Source organism: Arvicola amphibius, chromosome 2, assembly GCF_903992535.2.
Source record: "Arvicola amphibius chromosome 2, mArvAmp1.2, whole genome shotgun sequence".
NCBI classification, from domain to species: domain Eukaryota; kingdom Metazoa; phylum Chordata; class Mammalia; order Rodentia; family Cricetidae; genus Arvicola; species Arvicola amphibius.
Genome location: NC_052048.2, coordinates 29,025,153 through 29,042,385, shown reverse-complemented (window position 1 = coordinate 29,042,385; position 17,233 = coordinate 29,025,153). Strand labels below are relative to the sequence as shown.

The following is a 17,233-nucleotide window of genomic DNA, read 5'->3' as shown; positions in this document are numbered from 1 at the left end:
GGCTTTCCTAAACCGGTATAATCCCCAACGGCGTCTAAATGCTTAACTTTCTACCCACAGACAAATGCAGCTCTCATCCCTCATTAAAGAGCAGCAGATGGATATCTACAACTGATCAAAACACAGAGAATAATGACTGTGGAGTGCCCATCCCCCATTGATAGAGGATCAACACAACTTCTACACTTAGGCTCAGGGAGCACTGCAGAAGAGAGAGTGGAAAGGCTGAGCAGCCAGGGGACCAGGACATCCTGCTACAAGATAGTGTCTTCTATAGATGACAGGGAAGCCGTACCCACGAAACCTCAACAACACAGGGCTGCCTAAACTAGACCTGAACAATGTCGACAGCTGGAGATATGCCAGTGTGGATGGGGGACATCTCATAGGCCCCACCCTGGAGGGATGGCTACTAAGACAGGGAGAATCAGTCCTCTCCAGGAATGAGCCCCTTCACAGGTCACCAATGCCAAGCAGTCAGCCCTAAACACTTACACATATGAACACTAAATGAGCTCAGCAGGCTCTGTGTGTGTGTGTGTGTGTGTGTGTGTGTGTGTGTGTAACAAAATTAAAGAACAAGAGGTTATGAATTTGAAGGGGGAAAGGGACAGAGAGGAGCTAAAGTGAGGGGAGGGAGAGGTGGAATTATGCAAATACAATGTGCATAAATGAAATTCTCAAAAAAAGAACCTTTTAATTTTAATTTTAAAAATACACCTGAAATTTAAAGACTGTTGCAGCGATGGCAAGAATCCTATATGAATGTCGTTGCAGCGACCATGGTTCCCTATCGATAATTACTCGTTAGGTGTTCTTAAGCTTATCTCCTTTACCAGGAGCAACAAAATGCTTCATCTGCTGAGAACGAATGAATCATCCACTGTGTACTAACTTGGAGCATGCCCACAGATGCGCTGGCAAGGACTAGGGGACCCGAGCCTGTGCAGAGCAGAAGACATAAAGATCAACATGTTTAAACTCACTCAGCAAGAAGCCCAGGGGCTGCGGTGAGGGGAGAGGGACAGCATCTCACCAAATACCCCGTGTGCTCTTTATTTTATAGCATACAAATGTGCTGTTTTTGAGCACTATAAAAAATGTAGGCAATAAAGCTGTGGCGCACTGCTGAGATTTTCAATGCACTGGCAGGGGTCTCCCAGTGCCACTACACCTTCCTCGGTCGACACAGCAGCCATGCCGGGGGTTCCGGTCTCAGACACAGGCTGAGCTCATGGGAAGGTGGCGTGAGGAAGCGCCAACTCCACTGCTCATTGCAGAGCCTTGCAGTATCACCCTCAAGACAATCGTGACAGTTATGAGCCACCTCTCTGGAAGCAACACTTAGTCATGGTGGCAGCACGCCACGTTCGCATAGCACCTTAAATCCAAAGAGTACAAAGGGATTGGGCATGCTCCTGCAGCCCGAGGCCATCTCCAGAAAGAGGAAGCCCGTGCAGGCTCCTGCACAGTGTGGAGAGATCTGATACACCTAGGTTCTATGTCCTGTCCATCTTTCCCAGTGCCCCTGCAGGTGGGTTTTTTATTGTTATTTTAAATTTTTTATTTCAGAATTGCTGTTATGTACAGACATCATTTAAAAAAACACACATATACTGGATATTTTCCATGACATAAGAGCTGGAAATAAAGTTTAAGGGCAATTAGGAGAACTGAAATTGTCCCACAGATGTCTGAGGATAGCTCCTCCTCAGATGTCCTTGATCACCTCCTCCCATTCTTCCTTTGTGAACATGTGGAAACTCAGACCAGGCTGCACTGTGGCTAGCTCTGTGTTTGTGGCCTTCAGCTTCTCCTCTACTACTTGTTTGAGAATGCTGAGTGAAGACATGATGACGTCTTCCACCCTCCGGAGCAGAGCCCATTGCTCGAGCCTCACACTGTACAAAGGTCCCAGATGGATCCATATGGAACAGCTGGGTTCCTTTTTCTTCAACTCCACCAAACAGCAACGCTACACCAAAGGGACGAGACACGGCACTAGGAGCTGCATCTTCTCCAAACTGCAAAGCCAGGTCAGACACAGCCTGGGTGACACTCTCCACCGTCACTGTCTCATTACAGGTGAACCAATGGCTCTGTGTCTCCACTCTGGCTTGATCAATTCAAGTTTTAGCATCAGCAATTAGCCCACTCACGGCACAGCCTATATGAGCATCAATCTCTACAATTTTCTCAGTGCTGCTAGACTCCATTAGTAGGGAGGTGATTCTCTTCTCCACAGATAGACACACACCCTCTCATGTCTGGATGGCAACGGCCGTAGAACCAAGCTTGAGAGCCTAATGGCATATTCCACTTGAAAGAACCTTCCTTCAGGAGAAAAAGTATTCACACCCCTGTCGTACTCGGACCGAGTGAGGGACATGGCGAGGACAAGAGGAGGTAGCAGTAGATATACGGGATTTTCAAGGGCCACATGACTCCAAGTAGCACCCTAGACAACCACACCACCACAGCACCAAGGACCCTGCTGACCCTGCAGGTGTTTAACCACGCTTTGCCAGGTTTCCTTCCTTGTAATTCAGAATAATAACAGTATTTAGTTCATAAATTTAGACTGCAAGTTAAGTAATAAGCTGACATAATAAAAGCTAATACTTAGGGAGCCATAATTTTATTCTAGATCCTACCTCGAGGTCTAGACCCACACGGCCCTGGTGGAGGGCTTGTGATAAGTCTCAGAAGTCAGTACCATTGCTATCCAGGATTGTAGTGAGGAACAAAGCCAAGTTTCCGGCAAGTGACCCACATAACAGGGTTTCTAAAAAACGGGAGGGCAGAATACCTCACAGACCTCTGCGAGACGGTGAGAGTCACCAAGAATTTGGATGACTGCTACTTCCATTGGGAAACTGAGGGACAAAGAAGCCGGAGCAGATGGCAGTGAAGAGGCACAGAGAACAGGAAAGGAAGGACAGGAGCATGGGGCGGGTCTCTGACTCTCCGCCTAGGTCATCACACTGTGGGCACTAGCACCTTAAATGGCAGCACCAAATGGCACAGGAGTCTTCTGACTAACTGCCATTAAAAATTAGCACAACCTCAAGATCCCTGAAAGATAAACCAGTTCCTATTCCTTAACCTGTGGCTGCCACTTAAGAATGTGAAGGGGACAGGCCACTGGGAAGCAGGGTGTAGGAAGCTTGTGGGCACGTTAGTAATGAGGAGGGATATGTAACTAGAGCCACGGACTCCATGTTGGCGATGACTCCATCCCCTTCCTGTAAGACAGTGTCTAGGAGACCTGTGGAGGAAGGAGCAGGGACTCTTGTGTTTGAGCCCTGCAGGGCCAGAAAGATAGTTCTGCACCAAGTGTCTGTCACAGAGCAATGGGTAGGGCAGACACACAGGAGAGCTTCACTCATTAACATTGGTGTTGCCATGACAATAAGCTGTTGCCAGGTAGCAGCGAACTAGAAGAGTGAGAATTAGCAAAGCCTAAAAATAAAGCTGTTGTTTCTTCCCCATCTAGATGTCCATGGCTAACAGGCAGTGAGCTCGCCTCCTCCTCTGCACCCAGCCTCTCTCCAGCCAGCCCCCACTGTGGCCTGACCCCGTAGCACACAAGACAGACAGCATCCAACTCAGAGCAAGAACATCTGACATGGGGACAGAATCGTACCGAAGCAAAGACCACACCCAAAAGCACTGAGCAAACCCAGAGGGCTCGCTCCCTCCCTTGGGCCTAGAGTGCTAACCTCAGTTCCTGGGTGGATGAGGAACAACTAACCCCTCTGTTCTGAGAGCTGGGACATGTCTTCTCCCCGGCACTATACATGCCTCTCCAAAAAATGTTCAAATGGGTCCATGTCCCAGAGGCAAGAGCAGAGTCAGACGCCTGTGGCTTCTCTTATACTACCACCCAGAAGTCACTGCCCTAATAATGAAGTAGTGGCTGGAAAATATCTCTGAGGCGCACTGCCTTAAGTCATCTGATTTGGTTTTGGTAGCAAAGACTCAAGAACCAAGCATGACTTTTGAGCACTGTCCCTGACAGCAGATTATGTTCCAAGAGGACACACTGCATCTAGCTGGACACCTTTCTGGCCTCAGCATGTGGTATCACCCCAGATGCGTCATGAGAGCATGGTTAAATACCCTGAAGATAGGAGGGAAAGGAAGAGGCGCCTGGCTGACATGGCAGGCACAAACAGCCAGACATGGGCAACAGTGCCATCTGGCCTAAGTGAAGGACTTCTCTCTAGAATTCTAAGCTCTGCATTCTAAGAACCTAATCCCATCCCCTACCCTGGTCTCTAGCCTCAGACACTGAGTTATCATGTATATAGCTTTGTCTTGTGTTAAATGTATCTGACAGACTGAAATCCAGAGCTTTGGTGGCCATGAACTCTCCTATAAGTAATGTTAGTAAGATCTCCTCACACACAGCATTCACTTCGCTTCTCTGCTATAAAATACCATGTGCTCAATTTAGACGGAGGGTGCTCACAGGGCTCTGCACTCAGAGCGAGGCTAGCGGCAGCATTTGCTTTCCTGGTGTCTTTCCCTGCAGCCTTGCTCTCAGGTCTTCCCACCACCACTGCTGTGCTCAGCAAGGACAAGCAGGGACCTCCAACCCCCGTGCAAGAAGGAAACGAAATTCCCTTCCTTCCAGAAAACACACAATCCAGAGACAGAGAGAAGTGGTTGCTTGGTTCTTTATTCTGGATCATCCCAACCATGTAAGTTTGAGTAAATAACTTAAAGGTGGGAAAGACAATGACAGGCTAAAGAAGGAGATAAACCAATGGGGACCTGAGAACAAGGCCCTTTCATGTCTCCAGATCACAACTTCCAAGTAAGACCACACCTACAAGTTATTTTCCACTCTCTAGGGAGAGTGGAAAATCAGTCCAACTGTACCCAGATTTGACCTGCCATCTGCTACTGCCACTGGCCTGTGAGTGCATGCTCAGAGAGGAGGTAGCATCTTGGAAACCACAAAACCCCTAATCATGCTGCCTTTGAGCCCTGGGAGATACGATCCAGCGGACCTGCTGCTGATGGATGCCGTCCCTCTGAGGGCTAGAGTACCTTCATGCCAGCCCCTGCCTTGGCCCACAACCAGCAGGACATCCCCTTGACCACAGAGCACAGGAAAGCAGGTCTAAGGCTGACCAGAGCAAAAGCCTCTCTTGGATGGTCTGCGATAGAATGTACCCTCACTTCAAGCTAAGACACTACCTTGGTGTTCAGGAGCCCTGCCTATTACCACTCCCCAACTGTGAAGTTCCCTCATTGATGGCACAAAACTCCATTTACACCTGCAAGTTAAAGTGCAAAGGACTCGCTGCCCCTGGCTCCACCCACCCCAACAGTTATCCCTGTAATGGGCTGTTAGGGGATCATGAAATATGGGTCAGACAGATGAATGATGAGAACCCTGACTCGACCCTAACTTTCCCTGTCACGCTGTCATGTTCCTGACTCACAGGTCACCTAGCACACGCGGTGGATGCCAGCACAAGCACAGGTGAACTTGGCTGAACGCTCCCCATAGCCTCATTTGTCACCCTCCCCACCCCCAATTTCTCAGGCTTCAGGGTGGATGGAGGGGTTACCATCAAACCCAGGCCTCCAGGAGGCAAGGCAAACCACTTGAATACTTTCAAAGAAAGCACTGTCATTCCAAAGCCATTGTAACTAGCAGTCTTCCCATCTTCCACAACTGTAGTCACTGTTCGGGGTCAGGATGTCAGCTCAGCTTATCCTGAGCACCCCATGACATAGGATGTGCTTATGTCCAGCAATGGCTCCCATGAAAGCAAACACAGTGGCACTAAGGAAGTCATTGAAATAGCAGGTCCCAGGAGGACAGGGCTCCCTGCTTGTCCTGCCGTTCTCCTGCACAGAGCAAGCTGTTTTCTCACTCTGCATCTGCCATTTTTAGAAGGGTTGAAGTAAAATTCTGATTTCCTCTGCCCTCCCCTTCCCTCTGCTCCTCTACCACGTGGCCCTGTATTCTACGAAGTGTGACTTGCTAAGTCCCCGATACAAACTCCTCAGCAGACACACACATTTTAAGAGTGTGCATCCCTTAAAATAACCGGATTGTAAACCTTCTGGTTTGAGCTGAGAATTCGAATTGACGACTAGAGAGATTTGGGCTCTTAAGAAAACAACAAAAAAAAATGGCTATTTTAAAGAAATGTGTGAGTAATTTTTAAGAAACCGGTGGTTGAAGGATAAAAGTGTCTGACTTGCTTTGTGCCCAGCAGATTCTCCTTTCGAAGTACAAATATCCTTCCACACAGTTCCCACGGGGAATTTTCTGAAGCTCAAGACAGTATCATTAGACCCCACCTCCTTTCGCTACTTTCCTAAACTATAGCTTCACCCTTTGCCAAAGAAGTGCCAACAGGGCACTGTGTGAAGTGTAGTTAACCACCATGAGCCAGCTGCTAACCAGACAAAGTGGCACACTGTCTGCAGAGAAGCCCCAACCTGCTACACACACACATACACACACACACACACACACACACACACACACACACACATTGTGAAACACTTTGTCTTCAGAGGACCATCAAATCTCAGGCACATGACAGCCCCCCTCGGTGAATTTCAAACACACGCTCCAGGCCTGCTGTGGAGAGACTCACTGGTGTCTGTTTAATTTTAGTCTGCTTTCCAACCACACAGATTTATAGAAGTTATGCTTGCAAAAATCTCCGAGATGTCTGATTATTGTTTTCATGAATGATCATGCACATGTAAAACCCAGATGTCAGAGAGTCTTAAGACACTGACATGGTTTGTCGCTGAAGTAGAAGAGAAGGAGAAGACCCAAGAACAAGAGGTGATAGGATATATAATACCCACTGTCAGATGTGCACCACGGCTGGCCCCGTCCAGTGCACACACCCCTGTTTAATAAGCAAGGGGCAAGGTGAGTTGTATGTGGCTTAGTAACCATGTTCAGGTAACAGACTTCTCCAGGAAGATGGAATGGGTGACAATACACACTTGTGGTTCACTAGGCTGCCACTCCAGGGCTCAGATGTGATTTATATCTTAGTGGCTGTATAGTTATAGTACTCTGGCCATTAAATAGTCATCTCTTCTTCACGTTTCCCTAATGCTCAAGGGCCCCAGCCATCTGCCCCTATGGCTGGCACTAATTGCACAGATCCCATTGAAGGGGGATAGGGATGGGAGAGCTGCAGCATCAGGTGTCCCTGCATGGGAGGAGGGGATCCAGAGGTCCACGGCAGCACCAGGCATTATTACATGGGACCTCATCAAGATCTTACCAAAGGGTATCTCAGTCAACCCAACCATCTAGCCAAAACCAGAGCAGCCTCTCAGGAGCACCCAGACCCTCACCTCCTCTCTACTGGCCCATGTGCTCTCCAGCCATTCCCTCTTTCAACAAGCTATAACTTTTCTGCCTTTGAGCAGTGTGTGTGTGTGTGTGTGTGTGTGTGTGTGTGTGTGTGTGTGTGTGTGTTTCTTCATTCAATGTAGACTTAGAGAAAAAGAGCAGACATCCTACTGTGTTTTATGTTTCTTTGCTCATCAGCTCAGAGCTTACAAAGAACACGTTGTATTCTAGGTACTTCAGAATACTCACTGGAAAAAAACTTCTACTTTCTGGAAATCAAGTAGCCATGGTATCACATACTCTCCAGACCCCTGGCCTTCTAGGTCTGGAGGGGCTACTACCCTCCATACAACCCTTCTGGCTAATCCCTCCTCCCATCAATCCCTTTCTTTCTAACTTCACGGATCCACAGACCACACTATCTACTGTAACATCCTGACTGACTGAATCACTTCATGTAATTTGTTAAGCTCTACGTGGAAAAGCTTGTCCTGTCACTCTAAGTAAACTGCTCATTTTTTCTTTTAAAGATAGAAATATGGCACATCAACAACCCTCTTCTGATGCTCTGGGAGATACTAACCTATCTTATTATCTTAAATAGGAAACACTATAAAGCATTAGGCTTTAGCCTCAAACCACCTCTTAAAGCATCAACAAAATCCATTTAGGATGCGTTTCCTGAAAGGTAACAGGCATGCAGCGGGATGCTGCTGCACAGCACCCTATAAACAACCCATGAAGGATCCAGTGGATGTAAAGCACTCAGAGTGCGCTTGCCAGTCCCTCAGTTTTGTGTGTGAAATCCTTCCCACTGCTTTCACTGGTCCTTTATGGGGACCCAAGAGGAATTCTCTTTCTAGGAGAAGCGGCAGGCAGAAGGAAAGGGAAGAGAAACTGAGGACATTGCAGGGCAGGTGCTTGCTGGCTTGGCCAACCCTCTAACCCTCGTGCTGGGAAGGGCTTCCTAGATATCACCACAGCCGGGGAACGCCCCCACTGAGTGTGTCCTCTTAACAAAGCAGCCGCAAGAACACCTATGAGAGATTCTTCTGTCTTACCAATGTACTTGAAATATAACTTTGAGATGTATATTTACAAAGGTCTATGGAGCTTGGGGGCTGTTGTTTTTAATTTTTCTAATAACAGCATCCACTTAAGTCATTTTACTCAGAGATGCATATAAAATATGAAGCTGTGGTATTTAAAACTATGATGTAGGAAACACAGTGCAGGATAAACCTTTACTTCCATAACAGAATGATGGGTGTTTCATGTCCCCTACAGACTACGTGGGTAGGCTACATAAGGTTTGGCAGAGTAAGTCAGAATAGGTCACAGAGCTAAAGAAATGTGAAACTGGCCCTTTAAGAAAGTGGAGAGCTAGAAATGCTGGGCCTCTCTCTAGGGGGCATTGTTGTGTATAAGAGCACGGGTCATCTTATTTCATATTTAAGTGAGGACACCATGAAGAGACAGCCTCTGTGATCCAAGAAACAGTTCAAATCAGGCACCTTGATCTTGAACTTCCCGATATTCAGAACTGTGAGCAACAAACTTCTGTTGTTTATGGGCTACCTTGTGGGCCGTGTTCCAGCCCAGGTGTCTGAACAGACTGAGAGCACCAAATCTGCTTCCTACTTCCTTTTAAACAAACACCAAGCCCAGACAGCCACCAGTTGTCCACTCAGCATCAATTGGGGAGGCCGGATGATCCTGACTTGTGCAGCTTAACATCCACTGGGGCAGGGAACATGCAAATAACACAGATACAAAGGGTTCTAAGTGCTGGGCAAGTGAGAGCACATGGCAAGATAAAGGGAACTCTGTTCAGAGCAGAGGCCTGGGAAAGCCTTTTCAGGAGAAGGGACATGTACCAAGACTGGAAGAAACAGGAAAGGAAAGAAGTATGTACCACTGGACAGTCCACTCCTCCCTGTAACTTGGCTACCTGTCACTTCCCAAGGCCCTGCTCTACCAGCTCCTATGTGGAAATGCAGAGCCTAGCCTCCCAAGGAGAAAGGACACACCCACTCCACTGCACAAAGACCCTTCCAAGTCTAAAGCCCAAGAATCCTGCAGGGCGGTTTTACCCAGTCCTTTAAAAGGCTATAAGAAATGGGTCTATTTAGGAAGAAAGGCAGGCATAGAGGAAGAAGAGAAGTGAGCCCAGAAGCCTCACTGGGTGGGAAAGCACTCTAGTTTTACAATCTTCCAAAACATGTGGCTACGACCCCTCTCCCCTGGGAAGGGATAAGTGTTCTTTGGGGCAGAATATGAGTGTGTGTTTTAAATAAGCATTCTGGGAGAAATGTAGCTAGTCTGTTTCTGATTCATTCATAACTCACCAAATTATTGTTTTGCAATCACCATTTGATGTTCAAGAAACTGCCCAGCAAGGGCAACATTGAATAAATGGGACCTCCTGAAGTTGAGCAGCTTCTGTAAAGCAAAGGACATTGTCACTAAGACACAAAGGCAGCCTACTGACTGGGAAAAGATCTTCACCAACCCTGCAACTGACAAAGGTCTGATCTCTAAAATATATAAGGAACTCAAGAGACTAGACGGTAAAATGCCAATTAACCCAATTAAAAAATGGGGCGATGAACTGAACAGAGAATTCTCAACAGAAGAAGTTCGAATGGCCAAAAGACACTTAAGGTCATGCTCAACCTCCCTAGCTATCAGGGAAATGCAAATCAAAACAACTTTGAGATATCATCTCACACCTGTCAGATTGGCTAAAATCCAAAACACCAATAATAACCTTTGCTGGAGAGGTTGTGGGGTAAGGGGCACACTCATCCATTGCTGGTGGGAATGCAAACTTGTGCAACCACTTTGGAAAGCAGTGTGGCGGTTTCTCAGGAAATTCGGGATCAACCTACCCCAGGACCCAGCAATTCCACTGTTGGGAATCTACCCAAGAGATGCCCAATCATACAACAAAAGCATATGCTCATCTATGTTCATAGCAGCATTATTTGTAATAGCCAGATCCTGGAGACAGCCTAGATGCCCTTCAGTGGAAGAATGGATGAAGAAACTGTGGAATATATACATGCTAGAATACTACTCAGCGGTAAAAAACAATGACATCTTGAATTTTGCAGGCAAATGGATGGAAATAGAAAACACTATTCTGAGTGAGGTAACCCAGACCCATAAAGATGAACATGGGATGTACTCACTCATATTCGGTTTCTAGCCATGATTATAGGACATCGAGCCTATAAGTTTGGGATCCTTGAGAAGATAATAAGAAGGTGAACTCCCAAAAAAGATATAGTAATCCTCCTGGATATTGGAAGTAGACACGATCGCCAGGCAAAATTGGGAACTTGAGGGTTGGGCAAGACTGGGCCAAGGGAAGATGGGGAGAGAAAAGTGTGAAGGGGAGAGCGGGGGGAGCTCGGAGGAATGGGGTGCTTGGGATATAGGAAGGGTGGATATGAGAGCAGTGAAGCATATATCTGAATTTAAGGAGCTACCTGAGGGTTGTCAAGAGACTTGACCCTAGAGGGGTTCCCAGGTTTCCAGGGAGACGCCCCCAGTTAGTTCCTTGGGCAGCTGAGGAGAGGGAGCCTGAAAAGGCCAGTTCCTATAGCCATACTGATGAATTTCTTGCATATCACCATAGAACCTCCACCTGACGATAGATGAAGAAAATGACAGAGCCCCACCTTGGAGCACCGGACTGAGCTCCCAAGGTCCTGATGAGGAGCAGAAGGAGAGAGAACATGAGAAAGAAAGTCAGGACCGTGAGGGAACCTCCAGCTGGCGACAGATGGGGAAGGTGACTGAGCCCCACATTGGAGCACTGGACTGAGCTCCCAAGGTCCCGATGAGGAGCAGAAGGAGCGAGAACATGAGGGAGAAAGTCAGGAACGAGAGGGGTGCGTTCACTCATGGAGACGGTGGGACAGAACTAATGGGAGATCACCAACTCCAGTTGGAATGGGACTGATGGATCATGCGACCAAACCCGTCTCTCTGAGTGTGGCCAACAGCGGGGGCTGACTGAGAAGCAAAGGAAAATGGCTCTGGGCTCTGATTCTTCTTCATGGACGGGCTCTGTGGGAGCCTTCTCAGCTTGGTCGATCACCTTCCTGGACCTGGGGGGAGTTGGGAGGACCTTGGTCTTAGCATAGAGTGGGGAACCCTGATGGCTCCTTGGCCTTGAGAGGGAGGGAGGGGAGGTATGGGTGGAGGGGAGGGGAGGGAAGGGGGAGAAGGAGGGGAGAGAAAGGGGAGAAGGAGGGGAGGGAGGGGGGAGGAGGAGGGAAGGAGATGGAAATTTTTAAATATAAAAAAAAAATAAACCATGAGAAAAAAAAAAAAAAAAAAAAAAAAGAAACTGCCCAGCCTCCCTAACCCCGTTTCTCCCCCTTTGAAGTGGCAGCTGTGTGGACGTCATGGAGCCTGCACTGTACTGAAGAACCAAGCCTGGGGCTCTGGCCCTGAGGTATGACAAGAAGCAGACCCTTGAAGTCACAACATCCCATTCTACCCTCCTGGGTTCTGTTTAGCAAGCTCCCTGGTGCAAAAGTGTTTCCCAATTACATATCTAAGTAGACCACAGCGTGAGGGGAGAAGAGGAAGAGAGACAGCTTTTCCCAGTCCTGTCGCTAATACACTGGAGGAAGCCAAGACATGCTGGCAACCGGTTGAACACAAGGGGGAGTGCCCTCAGCATGTGCCACCTCCAATTTCTGAGGCTTGGCGGAAGCAAGGAGGCCAGCTGAACACAATGCAATGTGGCCTCCAGAAGAATGACTCGGTCAACTCTGGGTCTAACACATTCTCTACGGGAACTGTATGGTCCCCAGCAGACAGCAAGAATCAAGTGGGGCCGGGCGGCGGTGGCGCACGCCTTTAATCCCAGCACTCGGGAGGCAGAGGCAGGCGGATCTCTGTGAGTTCGAGACCAGCCTGGTCTACAAGAGCTAGTTCCAGGACAGGCTCCAAAGCTACAGAGAAACCCTGTCTCGAAAAACCAAAAAAAGAATCAAGTGGGGTCACTTCTGGCTGTCATGATACCTGGGTAGAAGATCGAAGAAAAAGGCCAACAAAAGTCCATAGCTGAGAAATATTGTACCCTAACAGTGCCCCTACTGAGAGACATCACACCCCAGCAGAAGCCCAGCTATATAGGATACTTTGCAAGAATTCTCTATCTACACCTGCTGCCTGTGGCACTAAAGAGGATGGCACTGAGAATGGAGAACTGGACAGAGCCCTGTGTCATCCCCAAGTACTAGCTTGCTGCTTCTGTGGCCTGACAGTACAAGCACGTGTGCCTCACTCCAGACAGGGGACATGTGGCCATAACCCCAAGGTAGAAATCAAGTTACTTTCTAGTGTTCTCGGAAACGCTTCTAGGATTCCATGACAATTCTGTTTCCAGCTACTTTCTTGGTCCGTTAACAGGCACCAGGCATCCCAGAAGCATGGTGTCTCTGTAAGCTACACACTGCTTTGCCAAGCAGACACCTGACTCGCAGGGTCACAATATCCTCAGTGCCTCCCTCATCCTCTTCATGGCAAAGGAACAAAGCTTGGGATTCACATACAAAACACTTTCAAATTAAATAAAGGCTCCAGGGATCGCGTCAGATGGGATGCTCTCCTGTCACCAGGCGTGCCCGGGCTCTGTTGGGATTGGAGGAGCTTGGGTAAGGTTTATCTTACAGCAGGAAGAGGTGATGCCCAACTATGAAGATCCAATAAGAAAAACGAAAATCTTCCAGCCAGTGATTCTCAACTTCCCTAACGATGCAACCCCTTAATACAGGTTCCATATATTGTGGTAACCCCAACCATAAAAATATTTTCACTGCTACTTCATAACTGTAATTCTTCTACTGCTATGAATCATAATGTAAATACATGCAAGCCCTTTGAAAGGGTCATTCGACCCCAAGGGAGTTGCAACCCACAGGTTGAGAGCTGCTGTTCTTAACCAAAAAAAAAAAAAACCCTTCTATATACGCTAAGAATGTGGGAACTGTCTTTCAGTGATCCACATGAAGACTTAAAATGTGAACTATCTAATATGCTGAACTAATATGCTAAGCTGTAAATGATGTTCTATATAGCTATTAAGCTCTTCTGCAGGTTTTAGCTCAGATAAAAATTTCAAAGTGCACAACAGTACTGATTGCCTGAGGGAAAGGAATTGAGACTGTGGGAAGAGAAGGGAGAAGCCAACCGGGAGGCACTGGCATCAGGAGTATTGCAGGCAATTGCAGGCTAGGAGGCACTGAAGAGGGTCCTCAGTGGGCTGTGCCTCAGTGTCCCTGAGAGGGAGCTGGATGTCACTAAGACCAGATGTCTACTCTAAAACTCTGTAGGTCAATGCAACCTATCAACCTTAGCAATGTGGGGCCTGTGGTCCAAGGTCAGCCTCGTCATCCCTCTGATTGCAACCCATAAAGAACCCATCCATGTTTGTATACGTGAGGGATGCTTTGCGTCCTCACTCTGAGCTCCACCCCACTCCAATAAGAAAAATTAAGATACTGGAAGAATGCCTGCCATGAAGCAATCACACATTCTCCCTTACAGAAGGGTCCGGATAGCATTCAGGTGTACAACCCTTCTCCAACACTGCAACTGCAATTCTAATGCATCCAAACCAATAAAGACAACCCGTTCTCTCGCCAGAGAATTGTGTGGTAAGCCCCTAAAAGACAAACCATGGATCAGTCTGCTGCAGGTCGCTTGGAAAGGCTTACTATTCTTAAAAGACTCGATAGATAGATAGATAGATAGATAGATAGATAGATAGATAGATAGATAGATAGATAGACAGATAGATGATAGATAGATAGATGATAGATAGATAGATAGACAGATAGATAGATGATACATAGATAGATAGATGATAGATAGATAGATGATAGATAGATAGATGATAGATAGATAGATAGATGATAGAGAGATAGATGATAGATAGATAGATGATAGATAGATGATAGATAGATAGATAGATAGATAGATAGATAGATAGATAGATAGATAGATAGATAGATAGATGATAGATAGATAGATGATAGATAGATAGATAGATAGATAGATAGATAGATAGATAGATAGATAGATAGATAGATAGATAGATAGATAGATAGATAGATAGATAGATAGATAGATAGATGATAGATAGATAGATGATAGATAGATGATAGATAGATAGATAGATGATAGATAGATAGATAGATAGATAGATAGATAGATAGATAGATAGATAGATAATATGTACTCCCTCCTATGCCTTCTACTCTGCACTCTGCTGCGTCCACTGATAATGCCATGGACACTGTCCCACTCATCTCATCCAGGGCCACTTCCCAAGGACTGAGCCTCCCCACTCAAGGTGGCAGAACACCAACAGAAAGACAAGAGCCTGTAGACACTGTTACCTGTGAGTTACCCAGTCTTGGAGACGCCTCTCATCACTTGCTGGCACCTGACTCAATGCTAACGAGGACAGGTTAAGCTGTACACAACTGTCCTGACTCATAAGTAGTAAAAATACTACATTTATATAAAAGATGAGTAAATTCCAAGCATCTCTTTTAAGGCTGAAGCCCTAACAGTTCCAAGATTGGCAGCAAAGACAGTATGTAGTCTTCTGATGCGTGTGGGAGAAGATGAAGGAAGAGGCGGAAAGCGCAGGTTAGAAACTATTCACATGGTACTTAAGGGAGCAGTGAGACCTCTCATGGACAGACTCCTTGTGCCACAATGGGGCTGTGCTGCAGGAGCCTTGTAAACTAAGAGAGCACCAAATCGCTAACAAGGCAACAGAGAAAATGATCGCTCCGCTTCGGTCACAGAAAACCCAATTGGGGCTCTTTCTCCATTCACTGCCCTAGCCTATAGCCTGTCCTGCCATGGCACCTGGGAGATGGAGATATAGAAATCCCAGTGTGGACAGGAAGAGGCTGGATGAGGGTTGTGGCACATACCTGTATCAGCAGCACTCTGGAGTTTAAGGCAATAAAACTGAGAGTTCAAGGCTAGCCTGGGCTGCACAGGAGACCCTACCACAAAAAAAGGAAGGTAGAGGAGAAAGAGTGAAGAGGAAAGAGAAGGCGAAGGAGAGGAGAGAGAAGAAAGAAGAAGGAGAAGAAAAAAAGGAAAAACCACCAATGGGTATATTCATTTAACGACAGCTATCCCTAGTTCCCCAACTGGAGTGAGGCTTTGTGAGGGGGGCTTCGTCACTTCACTGCCACAGCCCTCGTCTCCGGACTCCTCACCCTCTTACTAGGGACACTTCAGGCCAGATCTGTCTTCATCACAGGGCCACCAGGTGCAGATCGCGGTGAACAGAAGCATCCAGACCTCCACCTAATTATAATGCTGTTGGCACACCTGCCACTCATGCTGACCATCAAAAACACGTCTAGACCCCGACCATCTCCCCTACTGGGAAAAACTCACTCTGATAACCACTGCTCTGAAATGGTCCCTGGAACTTTGTAGGTTCCCATAAATGTCCACCAGAAAATTTAACCCCTCACAAAATAAGGTAATCACTATGGCATTAGTCACCTCCAGGTAAGGGGGAACTGGTTTTAGACCCCGCTGCTACCAAATTCCAGGAAACACAGGTCCTGTCACCTTTGCACGTAACTGACACACACCTTTGATCTTCTCTGATTTAAAATGTGCTGCTATCATGCAAATGGGACAACGTCATTCTGTAGTTTAGGGAATAATGATAAGGAAAAAGACTGTATCTGCTGGTAACAGACCCATTTTCTTACCATATTTTTCATTCGGTTGAAAGTGAAAATTGCAAACCATACATAAAAAGGGCCAAGACACTCACAGAGAGGGTTTTGTGTGTGTGACCAGTCTTCTTTGTGGATATGCTGATAGATATCCTCTTGAATGTGCACTGGATTTTTTTTTTTACTGTTCTCAAAATGTTTTTTTTTTCTCGTGGTTTATTTTTTTATATTTAAAAATTTCCATCTCCTCCCCTCCTCCTCCCCCCTCCCTCCCCTCCTCCTCCCCCTTCCCTCCTCTCCTTCTCCTCCTTCCCTCCCCTCCCCTCCACCCATACCTCCCCTCCCTCCCTCTCAAGGCCAAGGAGCCATCAGGGTTCCCTACTCTATGCTAAGACCAAGGTCCTCCCAACTCCCCCCAGGTCCAGGAAGGTGATCGACCAAGCTGAGAAGGCTCCCACAGAGCCCGTCCATGACAGTGACCAAATCAGCACATTGTGATCACCTCAGCTTTCTAAGCTCTACAACTGAGTGACTCCCATGAGTTAAGAAGCAAGTAGGACAACGGGCACTTCACAAAGGTGACGGGAGAATGTCCTCCGGTGGTCATGCTTGCACTGAGAGCCGACAGAAGAGACAAGTGGGCAACACCCGCGGTATGTGGCAGGAACAGTGTGTAGGCATGAAAGGCATTGGCTGAGCTGAAGTGTGGTGGGGGAGGGGCAGTGGGGAGCATGGCCTGCTGTAGGAGATACTGGAGAATCCCGCTAGCAGCCTATGGAGACACGGGGATTCCACTGCTACTGCAGCCTATGGGACATGGGGATTCCACTGCTACTGTGACCTACGGAGACACGGGGATTCCACTGCTACTGCAGCCTATGGGGACATGTGGATTCCACTGCTACTGTGACCTATGGGACACGGGGATTCCACTGCTACTGTGACCTACGGAGACACGGGGATTCCACTGCTACTGCAGCCTATGGGGACATGTGGATTCCACTGCTACTGCAGCCTATGGGACATGGGGATTCCACTGCTACTGTGACCTACGGAGACACGGGGATTCCACTGCTACTGCAGCCTATGGGGACATGTGGATTCCACTGCTACTGTGACCTATGGGACACAGGGATTC

At 47.4% G+C, this 17,233-nt stretch overlaps 1 protein-coding gene and 1 pseudogene across 16 annotated transcripts in view; both read right to left on the bottom strand.

Annotated features, from left to right (window-relative positions):
* Window positions 1–17,233, bottom strand: part of Cacna1c (calcium voltage-gated channel subunit alpha1 C) — a 548,575-nt gene that overhangs the window by 407,700 nt on the left and 123,642 nt on the right. The window lies entirely within an intron of this gene.
* On the bottom strand, window positions 1,712–2,389 carry LOC119806909 (annotated as a pseudogene).